Source organism: Panthera leo, chromosome B4 (genome assembly GCF_018350215.1).
Source record: "Panthera leo isolate Ple1 chromosome B4, P.leo_Ple1_pat1.1, whole genome shotgun sequence".
Taxonomy (NCBI): domain Eukaryota; kingdom Metazoa; phylum Chordata; class Mammalia; order Carnivora; family Felidae; genus Panthera; species Panthera leo.
In genome coordinates, this window is record NC_056685.1 from 118,775,502 (window position 1) to 118,784,840 (window position 9,339).

Sequence of the window (9,339 nt, forward strand, 5' to 3'; positions counted from 1 at the left end):
ATAAATTTGACATAATACATTGTATAAATTTAATGTGTATGTGTTATTTTTATACATTTATATATTGTAATATGCTTGCTGTTGTAGTGATTTATCACATTATGTAATTATGGTGCAGTATGGTTGTTTATACTGAAGACCAAGCGTTCTTCATAAATAATAGAATATTCAAAGTCCAAAGTTTGCTGAAAATTATTTTTAGTTTGGCATCATAATCATAGTACCTTAAAATACATTGATCAGTATCACCTTATCTTATCATGAATTGTATACCAACTTTTAATTGCACTTTCTCCTTAAATTTAAAACAAAGATCTCAGGGGTGCCTGACTGGCTCAGTTGGAATTGCATGTGACTCGATCTCAGGGGTTGTGAGCTCAAGCTCCACGTTGAATGTACAGATTACTTAAATAAACTTAAGACTTCAAATAAAAGACTTTTTTTAAATAAAAGACTTCAAAGTAACTCTTGCGATTAAATTATATTAATTTCCTTACATATTTTCTGATTTATATTTATTTGCACACCCCATTTTTTAAGTTTCATTTTCTTGTTTTTTGTTTTTTTTAGGTTTTATGTATTTAGTTTGAGAGAGAGAAAGCGAGGATGGGTGGGGTGGAGGGAAAGAGAGACAATCCCAAGCAGGCTCCACACTGATAGTGTGGGCTCAATCACGACTGTGAGACCACAACCTGAGCCAAAGTCTGACACTTAACCAAGACTGAGCCACCCAGACACCCCTTCTGTTTTTTTTTTAAGTTTATTTATTTATTTTGGAGAAGGAGAGCATGAAAGAGGCAGAGAGAGGGAGACAGAATTCCAAGCAAGCTCTGTACCATCAGTGTGGGGCTCAAACTCATGAACTGAGATCATGACCTGAGCGGAAGTCAGATGCTTAACCACCTGAACCACCCAGGGGCCCACATTTTTTAAAATTAATTGTTTATTATTTTTGAGAGAGAGTGCACAAGTGGGGGAGGAGTAGAGAGAGAAGGAGATGCAGAATCTGAAGCAGGCTCCAGGCTCTGAGCTGTCAGCAGAGTCTGATGGGCTCAAACCCATAAACTGCGAGATCATGATTTCAGCCAAAGTGGGATGCTTAACTGACTGAGTCACCTAGGTGCCCCAATATTTAGTTTTGAAAGAGAGAGAGCAGGGGAGGGGCAGAGAAAGAGGGAGACACAGAATCTGAAGAGGCTCCAGGCTCTGAGCCGTCAGCACAGAGCCTGACACGGGACTCGAACCCACGAACCATAAGAGCATGACCTGAGCCAAAAGTTGGACACTTAACTGACTGAACCACCCAGGCACCCACATTTTCTTTTCTTTTTTTTTTTTTTTTAATTTTAATTATGGTATAGTTAATAGTTTGAGGTGTACAATATAGTGATTTGATAGTTTTATGCCTTCTCAGTGGTCATCAAGATAAGTTTACTCATGGAGTTCCTGGGTGGCTCAGTTAAGCATCCAACTTGATTTTAGCTCAGGTCATGATCTTGCGCTTTGTAGGGTTGAGCCCCATGTCAGGCTCTGTGCTGACAGCGTGGAGCCTGCTTGGGAAATATCAGTGTACTCTTAATTCCTTTCACCTATTTCACCCATCCCCTACCCACCCACTCTGGGAACCATCTGCTTGTTCTCTGTGGTTAAGAGTCTAATTTTTGGTTTATTTTTCCCTTGTTGATTTCCTAAATTCCACATATGAATGAAATCCTATGGTATTTATCTTTGACTTTCATTTAGCATTTTTTGACATTCACTTTTTTCACATTTTTTGCTTTGACATAGCATTATACTCTAGATCCATCCATTTGTTGCAAATGTTAAGATTTCATTCTTTTCTATAGTTGAATAATATTCCAGTGTGTGTGTGTGCGTGTGCACACACTACATATATATACACACCACATCATCTTTATCCATTTATGTATCAGTGGACACTTGGGCTGATTCCATAATTTGACTATTGTAAGTCATGTTGTGGGGTGCCTGGGTGCTCAGTTGGTTAAGTGTCCAACTCTTGATTTCAGCTCAGGTCATGATCTCTTGGTCATGATTGAGCCCCACATTGGGCTCTGTGCTGAGCTGAGCGTGGAGCCCGATTAAGATTCTCTCCCTCTACCCTTTAAGTTTATTTATTTTGAGAGAGACAGCACTAACAGGGAAGGGGCAAGGAGCGAGAGGTGGAAAGAATGAATCCCAAGCAGACTCTGCACTGTCACTGCAGCCCCACCTGGGGCTCAAACTCATGAACCCACAAACTGTGAGATCATGATCTAAGGTAAAATCAAGAGTCAGATGGGGCGCCTGGGTGGCTTGGTCGGTTAAGCATCCGACTTCGGCTCAGGTCATGATCTCACGGTCCGTGAGTTCGAGCCCCGCGTCGGGCTCTGTGCTGACAGCTCAGAGCCTGGAGCCTGCTTCCGATTCTGTGTCTCCCTCTCTGACCCTCCCCCATTCATGCTCTGTCTCTCTCTGTCTCAAAAATAAACGTTAAAAAATTAAAAAAAAAAAAAAAGAGTCAGACACTCAACCAACTGAGCTGCTCAGGCACCCCACTGAGTTTTTTGATTTAGCCATTCAGACAGGTGTGAAGTGCTATCATTGTGGTTTGGGATGCCTTTCTGTGATGATGAGTGAGTGATGATGAACATCTTTTCATGTGTCTGTTGTCTATGTCTTTGAAGAGATGTCTGTTCACGTCTTCTGCCCATTTTTAATTCGATTACTTGGTTTTTTTCATAATGAGTTGTATAAGCTCTTTATATATTTTTGATGCTAACCCTTTATCAGGTAATGTCATTTGCAAATATCTTCTATCAGTAGGTTGTCTTTTGTTGATTGTTTCTTCTGTTGTGCAGAAGCTTTTTATTTTGTCCCAATAGTTTATTTTTGCTTTTGTTTCCCTTGCCTCAGGAGACACCTAGAAAAGTGTTTCTGTGGCTGATGTCAGTGAAATTACTGCTTGTGCTCTCTTCTAGGATTTTTATGGCTTCAGGTTTCACAGTTAGGTCCTTAATCCATTTTGAGTTTATGTACAGGGTAAGAAAGTGGTCCAGTTTTATTCTTTTGCATATGACTATCCCATTTTCCCAGCACTATTTGTTGAGACTTTTTCCCATTGCATATTTTTGCCTTTTTTGTTGAAGATTTTCTATTTCTTAATCTTTTCCATTTTCATACTGGGTTTTGAAATATATTGTCTTTGACATCTCACTTCTCCCGGTTTTCATCATTGTAAACATTTTTAAATTCCCTTCAGTAATAGAGTCTCAACAGAAAGTGGCAACTTGATCAGTCTTTCACCTTGAATTAGCAGTCACAGAGTGCTTTTCAAAGTTTATATACCATCTTCCTCTCACAAAGATTTGGGAAGGAGGTAGAGAAGGAGACCCCCAAGTTTTGAGTGCAGGGTGACTCCCAACAGATCAATTCTGTTTTGTTCTGGTATAGAATCGTGAGTTTAACTGACATTTGATGGCATTTATGCTACATGTACAGTGGGTTTTTTTTGTTGTTGTTGTTTAATGTTTATTTATTTTTGAGAGAGAGAGGGAGACACAGAATCTGAAGCAGGCTCCAGGCTCTGAGCTGTCAGCACAGAGCCTGATGCAGGGCTGGAACTCATGAACCATGAGATCATGACCTGAGCCGAAGTCAGATGCTTAGCCAACTGAGCCACCCAGGTGCCCCAACATTCACAGTATTTTTAAATTGATTGTAAAATTTTATCACCTACTTCAGCAAATATTTATTTGATGCCTCTGTGTCAGGTATAATTTTTGGCTTGCAGGATGCAGTTTTAGAAATGTCTTTGAACTTGTCTTAGGCACTCTTATGAGAAGTAGTTTTTTTTTTAATGTTTTAATTTTTTATTTTTTTTATTTTTTTATTTTTTTTTTTTTTGAGAGACAGAGACAGCATGAGCGGGAGAGGGGCAGAGAGAGAGGGAGACATAGAATCTGAAGCAGGCTCCAGCCTCTGAGCTGTCAGCACAGAGCCTGATGCGGGGCTCAAACTCACAAACCACAAGATCATGACCTGAGCCAAAGCCAGCTGCTTAACCAACTGAACCACTCTGGAGCCCTGAAAAGTAGTTTTAAAAAAGAAGAAAAAAAACCATTTGACTGTTTCAACTAATAGCAATATAGGTTTATCAGCAGTTTCAATATTTATTGTTGCCTATTTTCTTTACCTAATTGAAGGACATTAGTAATGTTTAACCTTTGTAAGTCAAAGGACCAAAAATTTGTCAGAGCTTATTGGGAATAAATTATGAAAATACAATTCTTTTTTTTTTTTTTTTCATTATTTTTAATGTTTATTTTTTGAGAGAGAGAGAGAGTGCAAGAGTGGTAGGGCAGAGAGAGAGGGAGACACAGAATCCAAAGCAGGCTCCAGGCTCTGAGCTGTCGGCACAGAGCCCGACGTGGGGCTTGAACTCACAGACTGCAAGATCATGACCTGAGCCAAAGTTGGAAGCTTAACTCACTGAGCCACCCAGGTGCCCCTAAGAAAATAGAATTCTAATCAAATGTTTTTATACTAAATCACTATGGACTTTATTGTCCAGGATTTAACATATTGATCTTGTGACTGAATAATTTGAAATTGTGAGGCAGTGTAAAATGTATCTGTTTTGTCTTAGTAACAGAAATTAGCATATCATGGTTATGGCTTAATTAGAAGAAATAAGTTGTCTGTTAGTATGTAACCTCAAGACTTAGCAACTTAAGACAATTTTTGCCATTTGTATGGGTCAGAAATCAGGGAGTGACTTGGTTGTGTGGTTTCATGACTTTGTAGTTAGAGCTGCAGTATCATCTAAAAGCTTGATTAGGGCAGAATCTTACTCAAGCTCACAGGATAGTGGGTAGGCCTGAGGTTCCTTACTGAGTTCCTCCAGCTGTTGGGTGAAGACATCAAAGGTTACCTGAGTGCCCTCATGCTGTGGCCGCTGACTTCTCCCAGAGCAATCCAAGAGAGACGGTGCACCCATGATTGAAACCACAGTATTAACATAACCTAGTCTTGGAAATGACACACCATCACTTTTTTCTATATATTCTGTTGGTCTTACAGAGAAGTGAAAATACAGAGAAAGTATTAACAAAAGAGTGAGGACCAAGAGGCAGGGGTGATTAGGGTGCATCCTGTATGGTTTGGCTACCACAACTGTCTTAAACTGACAAGTTATATGAATATTTATCTTGGTCATTTGGAGACTGTTAAATACTGCTTTGGAATTCATATTGACGTTTTCTTTGTTCAGTTTCATATGTTCATCATTCCAAAAATTGATTATAAAATTAAATGAATGAATAGCAATAAGGCTGGAGAGAGAAGTAGATTTATCACTCAGAGGTAAATTCAATAGACTTGATTAATAAGATGGTCAAAGAGGACTAAAATTACCTAGAAATGTTTTACTTGGTTGGCCTAGTGGAAGGTGGTGCCAGTCACTGAAAGAATTCTAAAAGAATACTAAATATAGGAAGAAGATAGATTTTGGGTTTGAATATACTGAATTTGATAACCCTATGAGAAATACTAGCATCTAACACAATACTTGACACGTAGTAAGCACTCAGATACTATAGGAATAAATCTAGATGAAGATCATCTGTTGGCAGTTAGGATCTGAAGCTTAGAGAAATTAGGAATAGTTGGGGGTCCATAGAAAGTGATAAATTCTGGGGCACCTGGGTGGCTCGGTCGGTTGAGCGTCCGACTTTGGCTCAGGTCATGATCTCTTGGTCTGTGAGTTCGAGTCCCGGGTTGGGCTTTGTGCTGACAGCTCAGAGTCTGGAGCCTGCTTCAGATCCTATGTCTGCGTCACCCCTGCTCATGCTCTGTCTCTCTTCGTCTTTCAAAATTGAATAAATGCTAAAAAAAATTTTAAAAGAAAAGAAAGTGATAAATTCCAAGTGATGGGAATGTAATATCCACAGATGTGGAAGTGTGAAAGAGCTAAGGATGATTATCCATATTTAAGGAATGGAATGAATGATGAAGGAAGACTAGGAGCATGCAGTTGTCACTGAAAAGAGCATTTTTTAAAATTTTTATTTAAATCCAAGTTAGTTAACATATAGTGTAGTAATTGTTTCAGGAGAATTTAGTGATTCATCACTTACATATAACACCCAGTGTTCACCCCTCCAGCAATGTTCAGTTTGATTTAAGAATCTGAAGAGAGCATTTTAAGAAGAGTAGGTCCATAGTAATGTGGAGTAAATATGGGCAGAGAAATGATGTCTACTAAATTTACCATCAGATGACTTTGGTGAAAATTTCAGTGTTATGGCAGGAGCAGAAGTGTAGATAGTTCTAAGAATAGTGCGCAGTGGCTTGAGACTTGGCAATATGTTAAGGAAGGGCTTTGGTTTGTGCCTAAAATGAGACTATACAGCCCCACACAGTTCAAGAAACAGTATTACCAATCCCCCCCCCCCCCACAGACTCCTCTCCCTTCTAGTTTCTATGCCTCCCCAACACCCCACCTAGAGTAACCACTGTGCTACCAACATGGATTTTTTTGTTGTTGCTTTGTAAATAAAGTCATACATTAATTATATGTACTCCTTTGGATTTCACTTAACATTGTGAGATTAATCCATATAATTATATGTAGTGGTAGGTTGTTTATTGTCATTGGTATGTTGCATTTAATTGTATGGATATAGTATAATTTATCCATTTAACTTTTAATGGGTATTTGGGTTGTTCCAAGGTTTTGGCTATTACCAAAAAATGCTGCCATGAACATTTCTTTGTATCCTTTGGTGGATACATATATATGTATTTCTGTCTATTGGGTTATAGAGTCTGCTTATGTGCCAATGACAACTTTCATATTGATTTGTAGTTCTTTAATTTTTTTTTTTTAATGTTTATTTATTTTTGAGACAGAGAGAGACAGAGCATGAATGGGGGAGGGTCACAGAGAGAAGGAGACACAGAATCTGAAACAGGCTCCAGGCTCTGAGCTGTCAGCACAGAGCCCGACGCGGGGCTCGAACCCACGAACCGTGAGATCGTGACCTGAGCCGAAGTCAGACGCTTAACCGACTGAGCCACCCAGGCGCCCTGATTTGTAGTTCTTAAATGTTCTGGATACTAGCCCTTTGTCAGCATACCGGATTCTAGTCAGGAGGCAGAAATGACATCAGTTATTTGAACAGAAATAATTTAAAGAATGACTAACCAGAGGCACCTGGCTATCTCAGTAGAGTTTGTGACTCTTGATCTCAGGGTTGTGAGTTTGAGCCCCACAATGGGGACAGAAATTACTTCTAAAAAAATTACTAACCAGTCATAAAATTATGAGCTAGGTAACTGAAAAGGTAACAAGAATTTTGAGATAATATGGATATGGCAATTGCAGCAGAAATATATGTATCACTTCATAATTCATTCATGCATTTGTCAGTGAAAGGATGGTTTTTAAAAATAAATATAGAGGGGGCACTTGGTGGCTCAGTCGGTTAAGCATCCAACTCTTGATTTCAGCTCAGGTCATGATATCATGGTTTGTGGGATCGAGCCCCGTGTTGGGCTCCATGCTGTCAGTGCAGAGACTGCTTGGGATTCGCTCTCTCCCTATCTGCCCCTCCCCTGCTCATTCACGTGCTCTCTCTCTCTCTCTCTCTCTCAAACGCTTAAAAAAATTTTTTTTTAATGTTTATTTTTGAGAGGCAGAGAAAGAGAACGAGAAGGGGAGGGGCAGAGAAAGAGGGAGACACAGAATCTGAAGCAGGCTCCAGGCTCCGAGGTGTCAGCATAGAGCCCAACACAGGGCTCGAACGCACGAACGGTGAGATCATGACCTGAGCCAAAGTCTGACGCTCAATCGACTGAGCCACGCAGGCGCCCCAATAAACATTTTTTAAAAAATAACAAATATAGGGAATAGTCAGTGACATTGTAATAGTGTTGTATGATGACAGACAGTAGCTACACTTGAGCTAACTTAGCATACATATGGACTTGTGTTGTACACCTAAAACTAATGTAACGCTGTGTCAACTATAAAAAACATGCCTTAGAAGAAAGTTCCCCAGTGGGATTTCAGATACAATAAAATATTCTCTCACCCAAGCATCAACAGAACCACATGGTATTGTGTTCAGCACATCACAAAGCCTTTTAACACTTCTGTTAGAGTCATTGAAGGTATTCACAAATACAGACCCAGACATGCAGTGTAGTTTTATGCTTCTGAAGTTCAGTTGGCTGGTCCTACACGCCCATTACGCTATTTCAGCAAATACAAGCTAGTCATTGCCAAGTAAAAAAAAACAAAAACAAAAAAAGTGTCAGAGAAATAAGATCTCTACATAGGAAAAACTTAACCCCTAACTCCTATTATGCACAAAAAATTAATTTGAGGTGGATCATTGACCTAAATGTGAAAGTTAAGTCAAGCTCCAAAAAAAAAAAAAAAAAAAAAGGTAACATCTTGACCTTAGAGTTGGCAAACATTTTAAAAATAGGATCCAAAAAGCACTGACCAATTTAAGAAGTATAAATCAAAAAGACCTTGCTAAAAAGTAAACGAATGAAAGAATGGCAGGAGATGTTCTGGATACATGTATTTAAAAGTCCCACAAATCAGTAAGAAAAAGACAACCCAAATGAAAACTAACAAAACTTGAAAAGCCCTTAAAAAAGGAATATCCAAATAAGCATTTGAAAATGTTGAAGGCTGATGACATCAAGTGTGAGCCCGCTAATGGAGCAACTAGAACTGCAGCACAATGACTATTTGGCATACTATCTGGTAGTACTGTAGAATGCTAAATGATGTAGCAGTTCCAGAGCTGGAAGTTTCCTCCATGGACTGCACAGCTCCCACAGGTGCTTTTCTAGCCTGGACACTCCTCCCCAGGTACTCCTCTGGTTCAGGTGCAGACCACCTCCAGCGCTAGCTATTCTTTTGACAGGACTCTGCTCCAGGGCTGCCTGGCATCTGGGGGTCTCCTTGGAGCTAAAGCTGTTCTGGTAGAAGCTGAGGTCACTGATGTCTTCAGCTGCCTCCATGAGTGAGGCAAACCAAGGCATCGTGGGACCCTCAGAGCCTGGGCATGGCCTATGCGGGTAGGCGTGCTGGGGGTTGTGGTCCTCTCGTTTCACTTGCTGCCAAGTGCCACCTCTGCCACAAATACTGTGCCAGCTACCAGCACTGCCTGCTGCCCAGGACAGGAAAGGGGGTCTGCCCGGAGGTGGGTGAAGACGAGGATGATGGCTCATCGAGGACAATTACATTCAGCTTGGGGCTGGTGGGCAGGGGACAGAGGGTAGCAGGGACCAGTTTTCCTTCTTGATCCCTGATCTTCA